Source organism: Mytilus edulis, chromosome 10, assembly GCF_963676685.1.
Source record: "Mytilus edulis chromosome 10, xbMytEdul2.2, whole genome shotgun sequence".
NCBI lineage: Eukaryota > Metazoa > Mollusca > Bivalvia > Mytilida > Mytilidae > Mytilus > Mytilus edulis.
In genome coordinates, this window is record NC_092353.1 from 44,838,303 (window position 1) to 44,864,803 (window position 26,501).

General features: G+C 32.7%; 1 protein-coding gene across 2 annotated transcripts in view; it reads right to left on the reverse strand.

Annotated features, from left to right (window-relative positions):
- LOC139491271 (cytochrome b5 reductase 4-like) overlaps window positions 1–20,088 on the reverse strand; it is an 81,130-nt gene extending 61,042 nt beyond the window's left edge. The window contains exons 1-2 of one of the 2 annotated variants that reach the window (XM_071278815.1): window positions 19,926–20,088; window positions 16,575–16,644 (exon numbers count right to left, since the gene is read on the reverse strand). The gene's annotated coding sequence lies outside the window, so the exon portion shown is untranslated. Of the gene's footprint in view, window positions 1–16,574; window positions 16,654–19,925 lie in introns of those variants that run through there. The other variant, XM_071278814.1, reaches the window with a different exon arrangement.
- Window positions 20,089–26,501: the final 6,413 nt, after the last annotated feature.

The following is a 26,501-nucleotide window of genomic DNA, read 5'->3' on the forward strand; positions in this document are numbered from 1 at the left end:
CACGACAACAATCTCAATCATCAAGCAACAAAAAATAAACATCTACAGGATGCTACATGTATATGATCTTCAACAATGAGCAAACATCCATAATAATGATTACTGTTTTTCTCTCAATTTGCTTTAAATTTTCAGTAAAGCACTACTTTAACTAAATGTTCTCTTTAGTTCAATCAGTTCCTACGATATTTCATTTTAATAACAAGGCAAATTTATTCAAACTGCTAATTTTCTTGGCCAGTTTGTTCAAACTATCACTTTTTTTTTCCTATCTTACTATTTGACATTAAAAGCCATTAATTATAATTGTTCAAATCTTTGTCCTTTGGTCTTTATTGATAAAGGGGCAGATCCAGCCATTTAAAACTAGAGGCTCTTAAGAGCCTGTGTCACTCACCTTGGTCAAAGGACACAGATGGATTCATGACAAAATTGTGTTTTGGTGATGGTGATGTGTTTGTAGATCTTACTTTACTAAACATTCTTGCTACTTACAATTTTCTCTATCTATATTAAACTTGGCCCTTTATTACAGAGGAAAATATTTTGTAAAAATTTACTAAAATTGACTATAAAAGGCAATAACTCCTTAATGGGTCATCTGACAATTTTGGTCATGTTGACTTATTAGTAAAGATCTTACTTTGCTGAACATTATTGGGGTTTACAGTTTATCTCTTTCTATGAAAGTATTCAAGATAATAACCAAAAAGGGCAAAATCTCTTTAAAAGTTACCAATTGGGGGCAGCAACCCAACAACCAGTTGTTCAACTCATCTGAAAATTTCAGGGCAGATAGATATTGATGTGATAAACAATGTGTTCCCTGTCAGATTTGCTCTAAATGCTTTGGTTTCAGAGTTACAAGCCAAAATCTACATTTTACCTCTATGTTCTAATTTTAGCCATGGTGGCCATCTTGGTTGGTTGACTGGGTCATCACACACATTTTTTGAACTAGATGCCCTAATAATGATTGTGGCTAAGCAGGGTTGGCAAAAACCCGGGTTTTATGAGTATTGCCCAGCCCAGTGGGAAATACTGGGAAAACCCGGGTTTTACTGGGTTTTAGTGGGTAATACTGGGCAATACTGGGTAATATAAAATATTTGTCTGAATTTTAAAGAGGATTCAGTGATAAACACAAATGCAATACATTTAATAAGATATTTATACCCTACTTTGTTTGTTTAGCATTTGTCTAGATTGGCAAACTGTAAATAGAAAGCAAATGAATAAAAAAAATTTCAAATGAATATAGCTCCTATTAAGAATTAACAATTACATGTATTAAAGAAACATCACATTTAAATAATGTATATGTACTGTCACTAATTAATAAGTAATTATTCAGATTAGAACACAGATTTGTTTATGTAACAATAATCAGTCCTTTCAATTTTATAAGTGTTAATGGCATGACCCTGTCATTTGCCTGTAGGGTGTTTATTTAGCAATATGAATGTATAACAATTAAAATTAACAATTCAACTTAAACACTGCAATAAAATGCATTTTTCAAAGTTTGGATTATTGAAACAATACTTGGTAATTTGAAAAAAAGGTATCTTTAACTGTGCAAATCTTGTATTCTGCCTACATATAAAATTAATAGAGAAGAGAATGAAATTGAATTTTCTAGAAATTACTGTCAATGGTTATCTGTATAAAAAGTATATATTTAGCTGTTATACTATGAAACTATAACAAGTCTTTACTATTTTGTGTTAAAAAAAGCTTAAAAAATCATATTGCCCAGTAATGCCCACTATTACCCATTTCTGGGAGTATTGCCCAGCCCGAGAAAACCCGGGTTTTCCCGCCCGGGAATTCCCGGGTGGGTAATACTTTGCCAACCCTGTGGCTAAGATTGGTTAATTTTGGCTCAGTAGTTTCAGAGGAGAAGATTTTTGTACAAGATAACAAACATTTACGAAAAAATTGGTAAAAAATGACTACAAAAGGCAATAACTCTTTAAGGGGTCAACTGACCATTTTAGTCATGTTGACTTATTTGTTAATCTTACTTTGCTGAACATTATTGCTGTTTACAGTTTATCTCTATCTATAATAATATTCAAGATAATAACCAAAAACGGCAAAATTTACTTAAAATTACCAATTTATGGGCAGCAAACCCAACAACAGATTTCCCGATTCATCTTGTTTGGTTGGCCAGGTCACTGGACACATTTTTTAAACTAGATACCCAATGATGATTTTGGCCAAATTGGTTAAATTTGGCCCAGTAGTTTCAGAGGAGAGGATTTTTGTAAAAGTTAACGCCGACAGACGATGCCGGACGCCAAGTGATGAGAAAAGCTCACTTGGCCCTTTGAGCCAGGTGAGCTAAAAAGGAGGGTTCCAACCCCCCGGAAACCTCCCTCTGGGTCCACAACTGTAATAGTTGATGCTGACATTGGCAATCCTACTAACAGAAATATATCTTCTTGATTCTTTTTGGAGGATTCTTTTTTATTAGTTGTTATTTGCCTTGACTAGCTGTCAGTAACTGCTAGTACTCTCAGATTTTTACTTTAGTGTCTTTTTGTTGTTGGGATGTACAAGTACCCCGTCATGTCCACTTTTTTTTTTTGTTATATGTATTTCTGCTTTCAATTGATCTGATCAGTTAAACCATTTTCAAATTATTTTTATCGTTTGTACTTATGTTCTACTGTTACACCACTGTCCAAGTTAGGAGAGGGTTGTGTTTTTTGGGCCTTTTTTATCTCACTATGCGGCATCCCCATCTTACTCATTGTTGAAGACTGTACAGTGACCTATAGATTTAATTTCTGTGTCATTTAGTCTATTGTAGAGATTTTTCCCATTGGCAATCATACCACATCTTCTTATTTTTACACATAATTCTAACTAAAACAATTACTATAGTATCCATCAAACAGTTTGCATTTTTCTTCAAAGTTATTGTGGGTGAAAAGACCAAAATATTAGTGCAAATTAAAAGTTTATCATACCTGTTATTAAATTTGTCCAAACTATACCAAGGTACAAGGTGTTAAGAAAATATGAAGAAATGTCACATTTATTGAGATACTATGGCAACAAACCATGACGAAGCTTGTATATTTTATAATATTTTTTGATTTTCATTTGTAGAATAACATCAACTTTTAGATAAACATTGGATTGGAAAAGTATGTGGGCAACTAAGAAACAACTCTATATTTGGTGAGATTACTGTAAATTCAGAAATTATTGCATGCATTTATTATTGTGATTTTGTCATTTTAGCCTAAATTGCAATTTTAATTGTTTGCGATATTGATAAAAATCCTGTTTCATTCATGTAAGAAAAAATCAAAATGCATGTTTAAACTATTGTCTAGTATTACGATTATAACCCTGTCACATTTTTCCCAAAAAAGAAAACATCGCAATAATTTCTGAATTTACAATAGTTCCTCTATAAATTTATTTGGTTGTTTCTTGACTGTGCATTATGTTTCCATGGAGATAATATGGTTGTAAAACTGCAAAAATTCAGCAGTTTTCTTCTTTTTCATAAAAGAGGCGCACATTATCATGATTATGACGTATTAAACATATCTACACTTATGGTATTTAGCTGAATTTTGTTTCCGAAATGACCTTATAATTGCTCCAAATAACTTTATAACGTCAAACAACAATCACTTTTTAATTTTAAGTCAAATTTTTTTAATTGTGATGTCAAAGATTACAAGAACATGTGTCAACTTTATGTAATGGTGGACAAATTTGCATACAAGTGTAAATTACGTTAATGCCCCTACTCCTTTGTTTTTGTCAAGAACTGAAAAGGTATTAATACTTGCAGAAAGCTGTAAAGTTACTGTTTTTTTTTTACCTTTATTTGTTATCTACATGTATGTAAATATTATCTAAATGTTAAAAGGATTGATAAAAAAAAACTCTTTTTAAAATGCAAAACCAATTGGGGAAAGCTGTCATTCAAAACAAATACTAAGGGGCAAGCTGTCATTTAAAATAAATACTAAGGGGCAAGCTGTCATTTAAAATAAAAACTAAGGGGCAAGCTGTCATTTAAAATAAAAACTAAGGGGCAAGTTGTCATTTAAAATAAATACTAAGGGGCAAGCTGTCATTTAAAACAAGAGTGCACACACAGAAATGTCTCGCCTTCTTTACTAATCATTGATATTATGTTGATACTCCTAAATCTAAAGCTTTATTACGACTGTCACATAGACTTAACATGAATCATGAAAATGAGGTCAAGGTCAGTTGAACCATATGCCAGGCAGACATGTACAGCTAACAATGCTTCCATACAACAAATATAGTTGACCTATTGCTTATAGTTTAAGAAAATAGACCAAAACACAAAAACTTAACACTGAGCAATGAACCTTGAAAACCAGGTCAAGGTCAAATAAAACCTGCACGACTGACATATAGTTCATAAAATATTTCCATACACAAAATATAGTTGACCTATGACATATAGTATTAGATTGACCACTGAACCATGAAAATGAGGTCAAGGTCAGATGACATCTGCCCGCTAGACATGTACACCTTACAATCATTCCATACAATAAATATAGTAAACCTATTGCATAAAGTATGAGAAAAACAGACCAAAACACAAAAACTTAACTATAACAACTGAACCATGAAAATGTGGTCAAGGTCAGATGACATCTGCCCGCTAGACATGAACATCTTACAATCATTCCATACAACAAATATAGTAGACCTATTGCATAAAGTATGAGAGAAACAGACCAAAACACAAAAACCTAACTATAACCACTGAACCATGAAAATGAGGTCAAGGTCAGATGACACCTGCCAGTTGAACATGTACACCTTACAGTCCTTCCATACACCGAATATACTAGACCTATTGCTTATAGTATCTGAGATATGGACTTGACCACCAAAACTTAACCTTGTTCACTGATCCATGAAATGAGGTTGAGGTCAAGTGAAAACTGTCTGACGGGCATGAGGACCTTGCAAGGTACGCACATACTAAATATAGTTATCCTATTACTTACAGTAAGAGAGAATTTAACATTGCAAAAAATCTGAACTTTTTTTTCAAGTGGTCACTGAACCATGAAAATGAGGTCAAGGTCAACGGACATGTGACTGACGAAAACTTTGTAACATGAGGCATCTATATACAAAATATGAAGCATCCAGGTCTTCCACCTTCTAAAATATATAGCTTTTAAGAAGTGAGCTAACACCGCCGCCGCCGCCGCCGGATCACTATCCCTATGTCGAGCTTTCTGCAACAAAAGTTGCAGGCTCGACAATAAAAACTAAGGGGCAAGCTGTCATTTAAAATAAATACTAAGGGACAAGCTGTCATTTAAAATAAATACTATGGGGCAAGCTGTCATTTAAACAGCAGCAAGCTATCATTGCTAAAGCAAGCTTTCTACTAGTCATATGTTTGCATTTTAAAGTGTATAAAAAGTTAATATTAGGAATTTATCATAGTTGAAAGTCTTTGATTGGTCTAAATAGTTGCTAGGAAGTAGAAATGGGAAGATATATCTGTTAATAAATGATTATTGATTTGTTGTAACATTTAGATGCAGATCACAAGAGACAAGACCATATGGTTTACTCTGATTGCAGTTTATTTTATTTTAGGATTAAAAACTTTGTGCAAATACTAAAAATTCAGGATTCCTAATTTTGATATTTATTGTGAGAAATTATTTGTATATAATTTTTTTATTCAAATTTGCAGTTATCCTGGATTTTATCATTGGAACAAAAATTAGTTTACTATTATAGAACATTGTAGAATAATTTGAGCTTTATTTGGACATAACTTTTAAAACTATTCAAAGTTATCTCATGACTTCATTTACAGGGTTATTTCAAGATTACTGATTGTTTGCTAAAAGGAGAAGGTCTGGAAAGGGCAGATTTTGGCCTCAAATTTCAGGTTCATCTGACGAAAGATTTTGGACACTTTTTAAATACTTTTAAAGTGTCTATTTCAGTTGATTCAATTAGTTTATATGAAAGATTTTAACTGATTTACTCATTAATAACGCTCCGATTCAAGCTTAAATATGAAAATTCTATCAAATATGCCAAAAAGTGTCAATTTTCAGATGGTTTTTGTCACAAATGAAAGTGGCTGCATCCGTGTTCCTCCTCAACCTTTATATGTGTTATGTATTATCATCAAATACAACTTATATTTCAATATTAAGAATGAACACCATGACTCTACAATAACTTTTTTTTTCAACTTGTCCAGTAGGACAAGTACATACCAAAACTTACTTGTCCGAATGAAATTGTTACTTGTCCAATTTTTTTTTACTAAAAATAACCTTTTTACATCTTAAATTGATTAAAGAAACAAAACGAATTTAAACAATAGAACAGAATTTGATGTTTTTCTTTTGAAATACTTTTCAAAAATATGAGTCAAGTACAACTGAATCTAGTCATGTCACAGGACTTACCGGTAGGTTCTAGTTTTCATCAATGCTAGTCTTATCAGACTCTGCACATGAGGCACCATCTGATAGGCCTGTACGCTCATTTGACATTTGTATCCTATATTTTTCTAAGCTGGAAAAAGTGTATTCAAATACAATCAATAACCAGATGCTCCGCAGGGCGTAGCTTTATACGACCGCAGAGGTTGAACCCTGAACGGTTGGGGCAAGTATGGACACAACATTCAAGCTGGATTCAGCTCTAAATTTGGATTGTGATTAAATAGTTGACACATCATAGGTTTCTGACAAAGAATGAATGTGTTCTAATGAACTTAAAATTTTTGTTTTCTCTTAGAGCAATTCACTATGCTGTTGAATATTAATCCTCTCAAAAAAATGTTTGAAGAAATTTTCTTTTTAATTTATGAAATATCAAATGTGAAAAATTGAACCCAATTTTTTTAATCACATCCCCCTTTCCCTTATTCCAAAACTAATCTCAATTAAAATTTCTAATGGAGTTTGCAACAATAACTACTCATTTAAATACATCATAAAATATTAAGATGTAAAAAAACTGCTTGTTATCACTGAATGGTAAAGATTATTTTAATTTATCAGTTGGTAGTAAAAAGTGAATATACATTGTATATTGTATATAACAAAGATTTAAGTTGATTCTGGACAAAGAAAGATAACTCCAATTAAAACCAGATGCTCCGCAGGGCGTAGCTTTATACGACCGCAGAGGTTGAACCCTGAATGGTTAGGGCAAGTATGGACACAACATTCAAGCTGGATTCAGCTCTAAATTTGGATTGTGATTAAATAGTTGACACAGCATAGGTTTCTGACACAGAATGAATGTGTTCTAATGAACTTAAAATTTTTGTTTCTCTTAGAGCAATTCACTATGCTGTTGAATATTAATCCTCTCAAAAAAATGTTTGAAGAAATTTTCTTTTTTATTTATGAAATTTCAAATGAGAAAAATTGAACCCAATTTTTTTAATCACATCCCCCTTTCCCTTATTCCAAAACTAAATCTCAATTAAAATTTCTAATGGAGTTTGCAACAATAACTACTCATTTAAATACATCATAAAATATTAAGATGTAAAAAAACTGCTTGTTATCACTGAATGGTAAAGATTATTTTAATTTATCAGTTGGTAGTAAAAAGTGAATATACATTGTATATTGTATATAACAAAGATTTAAGTTGATTCTGGACAAAGAAAGATAACTCCAATTAAAAAAAAATCTTGCTATTGCACAATATTTTGCAATTAGATATTTCTTGCTTACTATTCTGGACAAAGAAAGATAACTCTAATTAAAAAAAATTTTGATATTTCACAATATTGTGCAATTAGATATTTCTTGCCATTGCGCAATACTGTGCAATTGAAAAGACTTGCTATTACACAATACTTAATATAATAATTTTAGATCCTGATTTGGACCAACTTGAAAACTGGGCCCATAATAAAAAATCTAAGTACATTTTTGGATTCAGCATATCAAAGAACTTCAAGATTTCAATTTTTGTTAAAATCAGACTAAGTTTAATTTTGGACCCTTTGGACTTTAGTGTAGACCAATTTGAAAACAGGACCAAAAATGAAGAATCTACATACACAGTTAGATTTGGAATATCAAAGAACCCCATTTATTCAATTTTTGATGAAATCAAACAAAGTTTAATTTTGGACCCCGATTTGGACCAACTTGAAAACTGGGCCAATAATCAAGAATCTAAGTACATTTTTAGATTCAGCATATCAAAGAACCTAACTGATTCATTTTTTGTCAAAATCAAACTAAGTTTAAATTTGGACCCTTTGGACCTTAATGTAGACCAATTTGAAAACGGGACCAAAAGTTAAGAATCTACATACACAGTCATGACAGTTAGATTCAGCATATCAAAGAACCCCAATTATTCAATTTTGATGAAATCAAACAAAAGTTTAATTTTGGACCCTTTGGGCCCCTTATTATGTTGGGACCAAAACTCCCAAAATCAAACCCAACCTTTCTTTTATGGTCATAAACCTTGTGTTTAAATTTCATAGATTTCTATTTACTTATACTAACGTTATGGTGCGAAAACCAAGAAAAATGCTTATTTGGGTCCCTTTTTGGCCCCTAATTCCTAAACTGTTGGGACCTAAACTCCCAAAATCAATACCACCCTTCCTTTTGTAGTCATTAACATTGTGTTTAAATTTCATTGATTTCTATTTACTTAAACTAATGTTATTGTGCGAAAACCAAGAATAATGCTTATTTGGGCCCTTTTTTGGCCCCTAATTCCTAAACTGTTGAGACCAAAACTCCCAAAATCAATCCCAACTGTTCTTTTGTGGTCATAAACCTTGTGTCAAAATTTCATAGATTTCTATTAACTTAAACTAAAGTTATAGTGCGAAAACCAAGAAAATGCTTATTTGGGCCCTTTTTGGCCCCTAATTCCTAAAATGTTGGGACCAAAACTCCCAAAATCAATACCAACCTTCCTTTTGTGGTCATAAACCTTGTGTTAAAATTTCATAGATTTCCATTCACTTTTACTAAAGTTAGAGTGCGAAAACTAAAAGTATTCGGACGCCGGACGACGACGACGACGACGACGACGACGACGACGACGACGACGACGCAGACGCCAACGTGATAGCAATATACGACGAAAATTTTTTCAAAATTTGCGGTCGTATAAAAAAATCTTGCTATTGCACAATATTTTGCAATTAGATATTTCTTGCTTACTATTCTGGACAAAGAAAGATAACTCTAATTAAAAAAAAAAATTTGCTATTTCACAATATTGTGCAATTAGATATTTCTTGCCATTGCGCAATACTGTGCAATTGAAAAGACTTGCTATTGCACAATACTTAATATAATAATTTTAGATCCTGATTTGGACCAACTTGAAAACTGGGCCCATAATAAAAAATCTAAGTACATTTTTGGATTCAGCATATCAAAGAACCCCAAGATTTCAATTTTTGTTAAAATCAGACTAAGTTTAATTTTGGACCCTTTGGACTTTAGTGTAGACCAATTTGAAAACAGGACCAAAAATGAAGAATCTACATACACAGTTAGATTTGGTATATCAAAAAACCCCATTTATTCAATTTTTGATGAAATCAAACAAAGTTTAATTTTGGACCCCGATTTGGACCAACTTGAAAACTGGGCCAATAATCAAGAATCTAAGTACATTTTTAGATTCAGCATATCAAAGAACCTAACTGTTCCATTTTTTGTCAAAATCAAACTAAGTTTAATTTTGGACCCTTTGGACCTTAATGTAGACCAATTTGAAAACGGGACCAAAAGTTAAGAATCTACATACACAGTCATGACAGTTAGATTCGGCATATCAAAGAACCCCAATTATTCAATTTTGATGAAATCAAACAAAGTTTAATTTTGGACCCTTTGGGCCCCTTATTCTGTTGGGACCAAAACTCCCAAAATCAATACCAACTTCCTTTTATGGTCATAAACCTTGTGTTTAAATTTCATAGATTTCTATTTACTTATACTAACGTTATGGTGCGAAAACCAAGAAAAATGCTTATTTGGGTCCCTTTTTGGCCCCTAATTCCTAAACTGTTGGGACCTAAACTCCCAAAATCAATACCAACCTTCCTTTTGTAGTCATTAACATTGTGTTTAAATTTCATTGATTTCTATTTACTTAAACTAAAGTTATTGTGCGAAAACGAAGAATAATGCTTATTTGGGCCCTTTTTTGGCCCCTAATTCCTAAACTGTTGAAACCAAAACTCCCAAAATCAATCCCAACCGTTCTTTTGTGGTCATAAACCTTGTGTCAAAATTTCATAGATTTCTATTAACATAAACTAAAGTTATAGTGCGAAAACCAAGAAAATGCTTATTTGGGCCCTTTTTGGCCCCTAATTCCTAAAATGTTGGGACCAAAACTCCCAAAATCAATACCAACCTTCCGTTTGTGGTCATAAACCTTGTGTTAAAATTTCATAGATTTCCATTCACTTTTACTAAAGTTAAAGTGCGAAAACTAAAAGTATTCGGACGACGACGACGACGACGACGACGTCAACGTGATAGCAATATACGACGAAAAATTTTTCAAATTTTGCGGTCGTATAAAAAGAAGATAAGGTCTGATTGCCAATGAGACAATTCTCACCAAGAGACCAAATGACACAGAAATTTACAACTATAGGTCACTATATTGCAAGCATTGTTTTTTTCTACTTATGATCAAATATGATTTTGTGAATTTTATGGTACCGGTAAATAAAAAAAAAAAATTTGTGAAAAAATTACTGGTATGGTATGTATTATAAGGAACAGAATAAGGTAGCAAAATGAGGTACTGAAAATTGGACGCGAACGTGTAGAGTGCAAACAGACCTTGGGTGCGAACATGGGAGGTGCGAAAGTGTATTGGGCGCGAACGAACCTGATACCAGAGAACCAGTTAAAAATTATCGATTGCAAGTAGAAAAAAAGGAAGAAAAGGGTTTTGCATTTGAATAAACAGAATACAGACACATGTCAAATTAATATTCGTTTTCGTGTTTTTTGTTTAAAATTACTTTGTTCATCATAGTTGGATTATTAAAATTTATTTTCGGCAAAATAATTGAACTTGTCCCGACGGACAAGCTTGATACAGCTTTTATTTGTCCAACCTTTTTCCCCTGTGGTACCGGACAATCGGACAAGCATTATTGTGGAGGCCTGTACACAAATGCGGCCACTTTCATCGATGATTGAAACTGTCTAAAATTTAACTAAAATGCTAAGATTGTGAAGTTTTCAGTAATTTAGCAGGACTTTATGATGCTAGTACCCGATATATGTGCATTGTATTGTCAAAAACAGCCCATATTTATGTAGCAGAAGCATTCTACTGTCCAATAAATAGCTAAAAGTTTACATTTTATCAATTTTGTAAAACTGCTATATTTTGGGGCCAAAAAGGGGTCTTACTGGACCTACTCCTTAAAGAGGGTGGTAAAGGGGGATGTTTGCATGGAAAAAAACATGAAATAAGACAACATAAATGTTGCACGAAAATAAAGATTTTGATGTGAATCTTTTGTGACTGAGTCACTGTTCTCTTGTATATATCTCTTTGTTTTACATAATAATCCCTATATAGTATACACATTTATAGTATAAATGATTTATGCCTTTAAAAAAATATGTAACAATCTTCTGAACTTTTAAAATGCAAATAAAGGAACAACATCATATGCCTTTCCGCCTTACCACAAAAACAAAATTCAATCAATTTTTTTCTTGATGATCCCTGCCTAGTGTTTAAAATTTATTTGAAAAATACAGAACATGCAAAATAATTATTTGCAAATCACGTTGCACGTAAAAATTAGATATTAAGCAGAACACGTTGAATGAAGCACCTGTCTTACACGACTGAACATCAAATAACAAGAGGCTCTCAAGAGCCTGAATCGCTCACCTTAATTCTTTTGGTTAAATCTCTCATCAATGATTATTTTGGCTTTTCAATTTATTTAAATGTTTTTTGGATCGTCCTATTTTCTTCAAAAGCCAAAAAAAATAATCATTTTCTCCTATGTTCTATTTTAGCCATAGGAGCTATGTTTCTTGACATACAAGGAAATAAAATATAAAATTTATACTAAATATTCTGAAACTCATTTAGCCTAAGTTTGGCTGAAATTGATACAGCAGTTTCAAAGGAGAAGATTTTTTAAAGTAAGTCAACATGATGAACAAATTGTGAAAAAAGTCTTTAAAGGGCAATAACTCCTTAAGGGGTCAATTGACAATTTTGGTCAAATTGACTTAATTGAAGATCTTACTTTGCTGAACATTATTGCTGTTTACAGTTTATTTCTATCTATAATTATATTCAAGATAATAACCAAAAACAGCAAAATTTCCTTAAAATTATCAATTCAGGGGCAGCAACCCAATAACGGGTTGTCTGATTCATCTGAAAATTTCAGGGCAGATAGATCTTAGCCTGATAAACAATATTACCCAACGTCAGATTTGCTCTAAATGCTTTGGTTTTTGAGTTATAAGCCAAAAACTGCATTTGACCCCTATGTTCTATTTTTAGCAATGGCGACCATGTTTGTTGATAGATCATAACTTCGGATACAATTTACAAACTAGATACCCTAAGGAACATTCAGTTAAAGTTTGGAAGTATTTGGCCCAGTAGTTTCAGAGGAAAAGATTTTTGTAAAAGATTACTAAGATTTACGAAAAATGGTTAAAAATTTACTATAAAGGGCTATAACTCCTAAAGGGGTCAACTGACCATTTCCGTCATGTTGACTTATTTGTAAATCTTACTTTGCTGAACATTATTGCTGTTTACAGTTTATCTCTATCTATAATAATATTCAAGATAATAACCAAAAACAGCAAAATTTCTTTAAAATTACCAATTCAGGGGCAGTAACCCAACAACAGGTTGTCTGATTCATCTGAAAATTTCAGGGCAGATAGATCTTGACCTGATAAACAATATTACCCCATGTCAGATTTGCTCTAAATGCTTTGGTTTTTGAGTTATAAGCCAAAAACTGCATTTGACCCCTATGTTCTATTTTTAGCAATGGCGACCATGTTTGTTGATAGATCATAACTTCGGATAAAATTTACAAACTAGATACCCTAAGGAACATTCAATTAAAGTTTGGAAGTATTTGGCCCAGTAGTTTCAGAGGAGAAGATTTTTGTAAAAGATTACTAAGATTTACGAAAAATGGTTAAAAATTGACTATAAAGGGCAATAACTCCTAAAGGGGTCAACTGACCATTTCCGTCATGTTGACTTATTTGTAAATCTTACTTTGCTGAACATTATTGCTGTTTACAGTTTATCTCTATCTATAATAATATTCAAGATAATAACCAAAAACAGCAAAATTTCTTTAAAATTACCAATTCAGGGGCAGTAACCCAACAACAGGTTGTCTGATTCATCTGAAAATTTCAGGGCAGATAGATCTTGACCTGATAAACAATATTACCCCATGTCAGATTTGCTCTAAATGCTTTGGTTTTTGAGTTATAAGCCAAAAACTGCATTTGACCCCTATGTTCTATTTTTAGCAATGGCGACCATGTTTGTTGATAGATCATAACTTCGGATAAAATTTACAAACTAGATACCCTAAGGAACATTCAATTAAAGTTTGGAAGTATTTGGCCCAGTAGTTTCAGAGGAGAAGATTTTTGTAAAAGATTACTAAGATTTACGAAAAATGGTTAAAAATTGACTATAAAGGGCAATAACTCCTAAAGGGGTCAACTGACCATTTCCGTCATGTTGACTTATTTGTAAATCTTACTTTGCTGAACATTATTCCTGTTTACAGTTTATCTCTATCTATAATAATATTCAAGATAATAACCAAAAACAGCAAAATTTCCTTAAAATTACCAATTCAGGGGCAGCAACCCAACAACGGGTTGTCTGATTCATCTGAAAATTTCAGGGCAAATAGATTTTGACCTGATAAACAATATTACCCCATGTCAGATTTGCTCTAAATGCTTTGGTTTTTGAGTTATAAGCCAAAAACTGCATTTGACCCCTATGTTCTATTTTTAGCAATGGCGACCATGTTTGTTGATAGATCAAAACTTCGGATACAATTTATAAATAAGATACCCTAAGGAACATTCAGTTAAAGTTTGAAAGTATTTGGCCCAATAGTTTCAGAGGAGAAGATTCTTGAAATAGTTTACGACGACAGACGACGGACGACGACGGACGCCAAGTGATGGCATAAGATCACTTGTTCCTTCGGGACAGGTGAGCTAAAAAAGTAAAAACACATTGAATGTGAAAAAAAACACGGCGATCACGTTGCACGAAAATAACACTTTACCACCCTCTTGTAATACAAAATAAATTAGCCTATCAAATATTTTTGATACTGTCACATGATCATCCCATTTTATTTTTTAAATTGATAAGGAACTTATTATTTTTCAAAAAATATACATACAAAACAGTACATTAAATGAACAAATGTGTGTTAAGGAAATGATATTATTAAATAATTGTTCCTTTTTTAGACACTCTTAAGTTCAAAAGTCAGTCCACAAACCCTGCAGTTTCAAAGAAAATATAACCAATCAAGCAAATAAGACATTAAGTATACAATTTTATATGGATAACCAATTTCGCTTACTTAATTATGTATTTTTAATGATAAGTTTTAAGCATATGCCTAAAGATCTCCAATAAACAGAGTTGGGTCAGTAAGTGCCGAAGCAATAAGAATATTCTTATTGGATAAATATAAAATGTAGATGTAATAAAATTACAAAACCACTCCTTTAATTCAATTTAAAAGCTACAAGGGTAATGGAGCTGTCCAGTTAATATAGGAAAGTTTTAAATTTGTAAGAAATTCACCTGTTTTTATAAATGTTCATCTATTATTCTTATATACAATTTTCTTCATTGATTAATTTGTAGTCAGGTTTTCAATAAAGATATTAAATTAAATCTGTATGAGCTTCTGTTCCTTTGTCAATGTTTGTAAAGACGAATTAATTTTAACTAAATTCAAAAGGTTTAAGCCCTTAACCCATTCTGAGAAGTAACACTTGTGTAGGAAATTTGTATCAAAGTTTTATACATTTTGTACAAAATAAGATTTATTTTAGAAAAATGCTATAGGTTACTATACAGTATTTAATAGTTGTAAAATCCATACCATACAGTCAGTTATAGTAGGCCCAGATATTATATGCTAAACCATTCAAACAAGAATAAAATGCTTTGCTGAGTGCAGCCTGATATGACCGCAGAGTTCCAACCCTGTACAGTTAGGGCAAAAATGGACACAATATTTGCGCTTGATGCAGGTCTGAATTGGGATTGTTATTATATATTTGACACACAATAGGTTTCTGACACAGATAACTGTATTCAAAGAACTTGAATTGGTTAAGTGATTTGAATTTATATTTTTTGCTTTTGTGCAATAAACTATGCTGTTGCGTATTGAATGGTTCAAATACTTGTACATGTGGTACTAAACTTTTTATTAGCCTTTCTTATTCTGGTATACCGTATAAGATTTTATTCTATGTATTTTATCTATTTAGAAATTCAATGTAATTTAACTCAATTACACCAGCAAACATTTATTTAAACCAACCTCATTCAATTTAATTAAATTCAAGGATTCTTAATTAAAATATTGAATAACACAATGATTTACATAGTTCCTAACTAAAGATAACTATCTAATACTGGAAAAATGTTCTGAGAGAATAAAATCCATTGTTCTTAAATAAGAAGTGGTTGTTATCTGATGAATTTAATTGATTTAGAAATTTGATGTAATTACATCAGTGTCTCAGGTTTTATTGACTCAACAACCCACTTTCTTGCACAAACAAAAAAGGCAGATAATATAGTTGAAGGAAAAAACAGAAAAGGATATAGAGAGAGAGATTGTAAAAAAAGAACCTTATACACTGAATTTCCAGTATTTTACTGTCAGTTTAATACACCTCTGGCCTTTGTTAGTCTTGTAATATTTTTAATTTTAGTTTCTTGTGTACAATATTAATTTGGAGTTTAGTATGGCGTTCATTATCACTGAACTAATATATATATTTGTTTAGAGGCCAGCTGAAGGACGCCGCCAGGTGCGGGAATTTCTGGCTGCATTGAAGACCTCTTGTGTCAACCTTCTGCTGTTGTCTTCTCTATGGTCAACTTGTTGTCTCTTTGACACATTCCCCATTTCCATTCTCAATTTTATTTTATACATGTATATGTTCATATAGTATAGAAAATTAACAAAAGTATGTTTTTCCCAAAAATTTATTTTTCAAATTTCATCAAAAAATATACACTACATTGTATCTGCAATTTAAATGACAACTTCTGTTTTTTTCTATTAGAGCAGTTGATTTCATTGTTACAGTCAGGCCTGTATAAAGACATCAGGCATGTTACCTCCAGATGACAAAATAAGGTTTTTTCAGTTAGCATTGATTAAAATATCAAAATATGTTAATTATTAGTAAGTCTTCAAAGGCATAATGTAATAGAACTTCAAAGGTTAAAGCATGACTTACCTTCATAGGTTTGTTGAGCTAGCACTCACTTTTTCTCACTTCCTTCAATAATTTCTTCTTCTAAGTTCTTCTGTAATATATTAATTAGAATTTGAAAAAATTAACATTTCCATGCAAATACATTGGCTAACTTCAAAACTATCTTTTTATTTGATTCATTATTCATGTTGTTTAGTCACTAACTAAATCTAATGTTTTTTGCCCATTCTTTTTATTTCTTATCAAAATTTATAAAATAAACTCTGTCATAGCCATGATAACAGAATATTTCTTTCTATGTTGTGATGTTACACTATTGTTTCGGGTAAGGGTTAAGGTTAGTACCTATCAAAACTTTAAATATGATGCATTTGTTTGCACCTGTACAAAGTTAGGAAACTGATGTTCAGTGGTTATCGATTGTTGATGTGGTTCATAGTGTTTCTCGCTTCACATTTTTTATATAGATTAGACCGCTGGTTTTCCTGTTTAAACGGTTTTTCACTAGTCATATTTAGGGGCCATTTATAGCTAGCTTACTGTTCGTTGTGAGCCAAGGCTCCTACTTTGACCAATAATGGTATTCTTTTACAAATTGCAACTTAGATTAAGAGGTGTCTCATTGGCCTACATACCACATCTTCTTATATCTATTAGATACTTATTAATAGAAAAATGCAAATTTAAAAATTGTGTTGTATTAGTCATAGATAGGTTTTTAGGTAATGTAACTCGAGTAATTTCCCTTGGCCACATTTTGGGTGATTTCCTTATTTAAATAATCAAATTGAAATATGTGGTACAAACAAATCTGATAAAAGATTCTTACTAGATGTGATAAATCAAGCAAGCTGTAAGGCCATTAAAGAAATTAAAACTTAAACTATTTAGAAAACAACATTCACTAAAGTGTATTGGTCAGTTTAACCAGTTGACTTTGGCTAATTCATGAAAGAATTTATGTACGAAGACCTAAAACATGAAGACAAAAGGGAAGTAGCTCTTGTTCATATTGTGTCAATAGATACCTATTGGAAAAAAAATTTGATTACTGAACCGTGACCTGTAGGCAAGTTTAGGGAAATCAAGAAGAACATACAAAAACATCAAGTATACAGTTGATGTATTTTAATTTTACATGTTCTTATAGTATATCTTAAAAAGTCAATTCATGTATAATCCACCGTTTGGCATATAGTGATAAAGACCAACTGACAATGACTGAAGTTTAATGAACTTTTTACCATAAAATTCTTTAAAGATATATTTGAGCATCTTTTTGCATGAACCACTCAGCGATGACATGAAATATTGGATTTTGACATTTCAGGGTTACTGTAAAAAAAATCATCAAAGAAGCCCAAAAACTGATATTATCTTCTTTTTCCTACATCTCTAAAATCTTATTTTCTTTCTGTAGTCTTTTGCTGTCATCTTAAAAGAAAACAAAGTTGGAAAAGTTGCAACCTTTTTAAAAGAAAACCAGTCATGAATAGTATTATACATGTTGTGTACCATTATTACACCTTATAAGCTGCCCAGTGAGCTTGATTATCCCTTTGGTTATTTTTGCCACTCTTTTAAGGTTTAACCCACATTTTCACAAAATGTAGCACAGTCAGAAGCAGTTACAACTCACCAATCATGGAACATGTGGAAATGAGGACTTATTAAAGCTTTAAGAACATGAAGTAATGTGGCATATATGCAAAAAGATGCTAAAATATTTCTTCACATATTGTGGTAGAAACTGATTTATTTATACCCCAATTGGTCTCTCACTGTATGTCAAATGGTGAATTATATGTGAATTGAGGTCTTATCCACCAAAGAACCTATTTTTAGAGAGGAAATAGATTGCATGTATAATGTATGGCTTTGTGCATTCTTAAAGTGCAAGTAGTCATAATCATAAGACTTTAAGAGGGTAGTAGTCCAAATAATCAAGGAAACTTTTAAGGCTGTATTTAACGTTTTGCTGTGTCTTCTTCCTTGTCACAGCAAAAAATAAGAATAGCCTTTCAAGACACCAAAATAAATTCACTTGGACTAAGAGACAAGAGGATTTTTTTTCAGTTGTTATTAGCTGTAATTACTCACAGATCTGTACGTGTATTTTTTTGTTAGGTATGTATAAATAGCCTGCATGATGATGTCTGGACTGTGATTTTGTTAGGTGTTTCATTTGTTTGTACTGATCTGACGAAATTAAGCCCTTTCCAACTGATTTTTACAGTTTGTTCTTATGTTGTGATGTAACACCACGGTCTCAGGTTAGAGAAGGGTTGAGTTCTCACAGACATGTTTGGTCCCACTACATTCTTTAAGTGCTCTTCCCAGGTCAGGAGCCTGTGGTTCACTCGTTGTCCGTCATATTTGTTTTTCTTAAATTGTTTTCTTGTAAATAATGTCATTAGTTTTCTCAATAGGTCCTTTCACAGTTATTGCAAGGATGGTCAAAATGAAGGTAAAAATGGTTTAAAGAATATGGGATTACAAACATTGAAACAGAACAGTGCTTGATTACATACATTTATAGCAACTCCCATAATTTCACACTATTTCTGCCTCTTTACAAAATGTCTGCCTCCTATTCAATATAGCTGCAATAACTGTGAAGTGGCCTATTGTTTAATATTTTCGTTTCAGTAAGTCAGTACCTAAAAAGGGGTTACTAAAGAGAAGACTTTTCACGCATACAACAATCACTTTTCCATTGTGTTGTCAGATATTTTGATTTTATGGCGTCAAATTTTTACAGGAACCTGTGTGATATCCAGTAATGGCGGACAATTCACAAAAATGGTTAATCCCGAAATCCTGAGCTTAAAAACACAGGATCCCGGGTCCCGATAAAGGTCCTATCCCCCCTCATCGGGGGTTTCATTGGGGGGTTCTGATCCCGTATCCCGCTAACTGTTTTGTCAGATTCCCATATCCCACTTAAACTATGTATGTAAGCAATTGTCATTTTTTTGTAATTTCCCGGGTCCCGCCAGACTTCATTTCCCGTTTTCACGGCACAATAATTTGTATTTCACGTGTCCCGCTTACTAAAAATTGGCAATCCCGCGTCACGCTTAGACCCCAATGAGACCCACCTCATCAATACACCTTATCGCTATTTGTCCACCATTACTGAAAATCACACAGGTTCCCGTAAAATTTTGACGTCATAAAACAAAATATCTGACGCCACAATGGAAAAGTGATTGTTGTATGCGTCAAAAGTTCAAGAGGCCGGGTCAGCTGGGATTAGCGATAAGGTGTATATATTATCATATATCTGATCATGATTTAACTTGTTACACTGACACTGTTGGTTTGGACATAGGCTCACCATAAAACTTAATAAAATAATTTGTTTCATACTTTTCCAACTATCTAATATTTTGGTGTGTATATATGTCTCTGATATTATTCTGATAACAGTTATTAGGGTGGAACTTTATATAAAACACCCAGCCTCAAACACTAGAATAAAAGTCATTGAAGATACTTCTACTGGTACCTTTTTGAAGAACGTAAATAAGTTATTGAAGGGAGACAAGTAACATAAGGAAACAAGTCGTTTCGGCCTTGAAACCAGTTCGGCCTTATTTGTTTCGGCAATGGAAGTTTCTACCGGTTATACAAATGTATCTGATATCGTATCGAATATTTATTGTAATTATATTGAATCGACTAAAACATTGTTTTATCTTATTGTTTTATAATCCGAGACATAATTACACACTTGTATTAGCCTGTAGAACTCTGGAGTCGATTTCACAAAAAACTTCAAAGTTCGACTAAGATTGATCGTAAGTATACAGATTACTGGTTTGTTCTCGAGGGTCTGTTCGTGACTTAAGATAATTTGATCATCTAGAACTACATTTTTTTTATTATTTGATTAACTTATTTAAAAAGATAATTTATGATTATGAGCTTATATTGCAATTTGGCAAACAAACTGATTGTGATACTGTGATTTCTTTGTGACATCCCCATGAAGGGATATGTACACATTTTAACGATATTGTATGAAGAGGTATAATAAAAACACACACACAATGCCTAATGGACCTATCAGCAAGGATTTGTATAGCTATACAAATCCTTGCTATCAGTCACTGTAAATAAATTAAACTTTTAGATATCTTGCAAATACAAAATTATTCATGAATTTATCTTCAATAAGTACTTCTAATTAGATTTCATTGTTTTATAAATCTATATGTGTAAACAAGATTACACGTAAAGTCTGTTAGTATATGTCCCTGGTTTAATCAGCGCATGACTGTTACAGGAAACTGGTACAATTACTCAATTAGAGATTATGTGTTGTTGGTTTTTTTAAGTTTTCAGAGATTATTATATGATTTCCAGTGCATAGATATAGGAAGATATGATGTGAGTGCCAATGAGACAACTCTCTATCCAAATAACAATTTATAAAAGTAAACCATTATAGGCATACATGTTCTAACGGCGCTCAGTTCTAACCCATCGAACTTGAGATAAAGAATACAACAGATACAGTTGAGTCTGGTATATATCTCGACTTTCATTTAGAAATTGACAATGAGGTTCGGTTGAAAACAAAACGTTACTAAAAATTAGACGAGCTTTCCCAATTATGAACTCTCCATTTCCAGGTTACACCATTCAAGCAGCATCTCTTAGTTGAAACACTTATTCTGGGATTGTTTTTCCTATCATTCCTAACATTCATTGCAACTTTTTGAGTTGTTGATATATTTTTGCAAGGTCGTCTGCAAAGTTTAAGGCTTACAGTTGACTGAAAATTGAAATCCATATTTTGATGCGGTGTTTCATTGGATCCAGTCTATTACTTTGAAGTACTGATATAACGTGTTATAACCTAGCTAGGATACTGCTACACTCAAAACTTTGACAGAAGGCTGTCAAAAATCAGGAGCCTGTAATTCAGTGGTTGTCGTTTGTTTTACTATATATTTGTTTTTCATTCATTTTTTTGTACATATATTAGACCGTTTGTTTTCTAGTTTTTAATTTGTTTTACATTTGTAATTTAAGGGCCTGTTAAAGTCTTACTTTGCGGAATGGGTTTTGCTCATTGTCGAAGACCGTACGATGACCTATATAAAGTTTTTTTTCTGTGTCGTTTGATCTCTTCTAGAGAGTCAACAATCAAACAACATTTTAATTCTTAAATTATATTTTAAATAATCTTTCGGGAATTCCATATGTTGTAAGTATTTTCCACAGGATTTCTCTGTACAAGTTTTCAAAGGATTTTTAAAAGTATAAAAAGTTGATACACAGAGGTGTGTTCCACTTTATGTATTGCTCTATTACTATTTTTCGGAGGGCGAATAATTGGTCTATGCAACCTCTGCCTTTATATACTAAATATAAAAAAGAAGATGTGGTATGATTGCCAATGAGACAACTATCCACAAAAGACCAAAATGAAGCCTAATTGTTCTTCTATTAATTTGCTGTCAAATATGACAGTTGTTGTCCATTCGTTTGATGTCACAGTGATTTATCATTTGAATTGGAACTTTCCGTTTTGAATTTTCCTCGGAGTTCAGTCATGATTTTTGTGGTTTTACTTTATTCTTCATCGATTCTACCAAAGATTATTTTTCAATATACTTTGTTTGGTAATCTCATTCAAATTGTCACAATTCTGTAGGACTCCTTTCTACGAAAGTATTACAGTAAATCCTTGCTGTCAGTCTAGCATGATAGGGTATTCTCCTTTGCCCAGATGTTTTCTAAAGAGGTTGTAAAACCTTTGATGGTGTGTTTATATCTGATTTTAACATTCTAACGGCTTTATATTGCTTAGGGGTGATTTTAATATTTCAACGCCTTTTCGATTGTTTATGGGTGGTATTTGCTTATTAATTCCTCAATATTAGGTGGACAGTACCATTGTCAATGCCCACATCAATTAGTATTGTATTTGCCTTTTCTGATGGATGAACACAATCAAGTACTTCCTTGAAATACTTTTCCAATCTTTTTGCCTGTTCTTCCACAGTTTTCGATGTGTTTCCTTGCCATTGTTAAATTTCCCTTGCATTGTATTCACATTATTTGATCCACAAAGCTGTTTTGATATCTTGAAAACACTCTTATAGACATTGACTGCTGCTCTTTCTACTTCTTGTGATAAGTTGTCTACGTAATTTCTTCTGTACGTTTTGGTAGTTCGTTTTATGTCATAATTCTATTTGGCTTTGTATGTTAATTGTAGCTTGGTTTTCTAACCTGGTATTGAGAGGATTTTGCTTATATCTGTACGTTCTTCTATCTGTTGATATGTACCGATATTCAATGACAATAAATTCACAAAGACGCTTAAATTTATAACGTGTTGTTTTCATTTGATACATAAAAATGGGAATCGTAGATACAAATTTCTTGTTTTGTGTTAGTTATAATAATTCTTATTTTGTGAAGAAAGACACTGATTCTACCAGAAAGTATACTGCAGATGATATTATCAAAACGCTGGACCTTTTGATAGACTATATATTTGTTGAGTTTGAAGGATAATAATCCAATTGATATTTTAACAGACAGTCGGTATTACAATAGGTACTAATTGTGTACCCCTACTGCATGGCCGATTTGTTTTTGTACTCGTATGGAGCAGAATTCATTCAGAACCTTCTACAAAACGAAAATAAAAAGCACCTTGCGAAATTCTTAATTTTAATTTCAGTTATATTGATGATGTCCTATCTCTGAATAACCCATATTTCATCAAGTACTTACATCTCATATATCCCAGTGAACTTGAAATTAGGGATACTACTGATACTAGAAGGACGGCTTCATACCTTGATCTCTTCCTCAATATTGACAAAGATGGACGACTTCACACTAAAATCTATGACAAACGGGACGATTTTAACTTCCCAATTACCCATTTCTCAGCAGTAACATACCCGGTCTCTGCCCCATCGTACGGTGTTTACATATCTCAGTTGATACGTTATACTCGTGCATGTTCACACTATGCGGACTTCATATACAGGAGTGTGTTCCTTACGTAGCACTACTCCAACAAAGTTACCGAACGTCACCGTTCGCAATTGCTATAACTTATAAGACGTGTACATTCAACATTGATGTATAGTGATGATGTTTTATTTGTTATTCTGATCGGATATTGTTTTATGTCTTATCGTTTGAAATATATTTTTTTTTATATATATTCTGTTCGCATGTAAAGGAGAGGCGAAAGATACCAGAGGGACAGTCAAACTCATAAATCGAAAATAAACTGACAACGCCATGACTAAAAATGACAATGAAAAAGACAAACAGACAAATAATAGTACACATGACACAACATTGAAAACTAAAGACTAAGCAACACGAACCTCACCAAAAACTGGGGATGATGTCAGGTGCTCCGGAAAGGTAAGCAGATCCTGCTCCACATGTGGCACCCGTCGTGTTGGTCATGATATTACAAACCCGGTAAATAGTCTATCTCGGTAGTTCACATTCATGAAAGGGGAGGGGATTGTAGTTACGACGTAAGGAACATATCCGATATCATCTGTGAAACGGTTATTCCATAACGGTCAACCAACTCGTGATGGCGTCCGCAAAATTTACGAAGGGGTGATTTTAAACTTCACCATTTGGAACTCTTGGTTTATAGCTTCCTTGTGAGCAGCAACCTTCTATCAAGAAAATGCTGCTACTTAGAAACGGAAAGTTTACAATCGGAAAGCTGAAATCATCTCTTTTGTCATATAGTTTTGTTTTCAACCGACCTTCATTGTCAATTTCTAGATGTAAGTCAAGATATGAGGCCGACTTAACTGTATCTGTTGTATCCTTTATCTCTAGTTCGATCGGATATATGCGTTCAACATAGTCACCAAATTTTGAATTAGTGAGAGAACATCATCTATATAGCGAAAAGTAAAGTGAAAGGATATTGCTAACTTCTTAACCTTTCTTCCTAAGAAGTTCCTGTATGAAGTCAGCCTCATAATAATAAAGAAACAAGTCGGCAAGAAGATGGACACAATTGGTTCTCACTGGAATGCCGACAGTCTGTTGAAAAACACGTCCTCGAAACGTAACAAATATGTTGTCAATCAAGAAATCAAGCATCTTGATAATGTCAGTGTCAGATTTTTTTTTGTTTGAATCAGAGTGATCCTTTACAAAGTAGGATTTATCCCTTCCTTCCTAAGACAAGATACTTGTATCTTCGTTGGCCATTCTTTTTGATGAAACAAAGCAATACCAACTCTTTCAACTTGTCTTTTAGTTTGGAATGTGGAATACTTGTATAAAGTGTAGAAAAGTCAAATGTTTTAATACTATTGCAAGATGAAAGAGAGTTAGATTGTATGTACTCTAAAAGATCTTTGGAACAGACAGATTCACATTAACTTTGAGGCCCAGCTTTGATTGCTGATAAAATAGATGTTAATAATTTAGAAAGAGGTTTCGTGGAGCACTTGGAAGACCTAGCAATATATCGTTGTTTGTAAGGACACGTATGTAGTAAGGTATCCACTACAGTGATGGAAGAACCAGTTCTTCATCTTTGGTTGAATTCCAAAGGAACATAGAAGACCCTCATAGAAAAGACCTATGATTATCCAGGATTTCCTTTTTGGTAACTGTCGTGAGGGTATATGTTGAGTTTCAAAGTGAATTGGCAATACCTAATTCTATATCATATGATATCAAGCAGTTTATGTAATGAGTTTTACACACAAAAACGATGTTGCTTGGGGCTTTATCTGCGAGGACAATAATATATTTGCAACATTTGGGTCTTTAAAGATACACCTTATCGCTATTTGTCCGCCATTACTGGATATCACACAGGTTCCCGTAAAATTTTGACATCATAAAACAAAATATCTGACGCCACAATGGAAAAGTGATTGTTTGTTGCGTCAAAAGTTCAAGCGGCCGGGTCAGTCGGGATTAACGATAAGGTGTACTGACGTAGCATGGGCATTGAATTCTTAATTCTGATTTGTATCAACGATCTCACAGCCTTAATCCATTCGGAAAGAGTATCAACGTTTTCCCTCTCGCGCTAGCCCATTGCCTGGCATAATCCTCGACTGAATCCATCAATATTTTGAAGTTGTATTTCCAATTGATGGATTTAGGCTCACAATATTTCGGACCTTTGGATAAAACAGTTCGCAGGAAAGTGTTATTGACAATGTCGAGGTCACCGGTAATAACGCGGTCAGCCGGATTATATGTGAATTGGGAACTAGCACAAGTGCAATCAGGAGGTTTAGACTTTAAGTCATCAATATTGAGATCCTGCAAAACGTGTTTGTAGAGAAATTTAATCAGATTCACCAAATTTATTTATATAATTTTAGTTTAAAGCAACTATACTTATACAGAATTTTTTTTACAAAATTCAAAAAAGTGTTGCCAAATACAGCTACAGTAATCTAAGTCTGAGGTAGAAAAGCCTTAGTATTTCAAAAAATTCAAATTTTGTAAACAGTTAATGTATAAATATAACAATTAGTCAATATCACTGATAATTTATGTCAGCACAAAAAGTGCTGACTACTGGGCTTGTGATACCCTCGGGGAAATAAATCTCCACCAGCAGTGGCATCGACCCAGTGGTTGTAAATAAACTCATCATAGATACCAGGATTAAATTTTATATATACGCCAGATGTGCGTTTCGTCTACAAAAGACTCATCAGTGACGCTCGAATCCAAAAAAGTTAAAAAAAAAAAAAAGAAAAAAAAAAAAGTATTGCCAAATACAGCTAAGGTAATCTATGCCTGAGGTAGAAAAGCCTTAGTATTTCAAAACACATCAAATAACATAATAACAAACCTAATCTCGATTTATTTCCATTTTTTTTGTGGCGTTTATACATTTATGTGACGCTCAGTTCGTTATTCTATAATGCTGTTGTGGTGCACTGTCCTAAAATTATC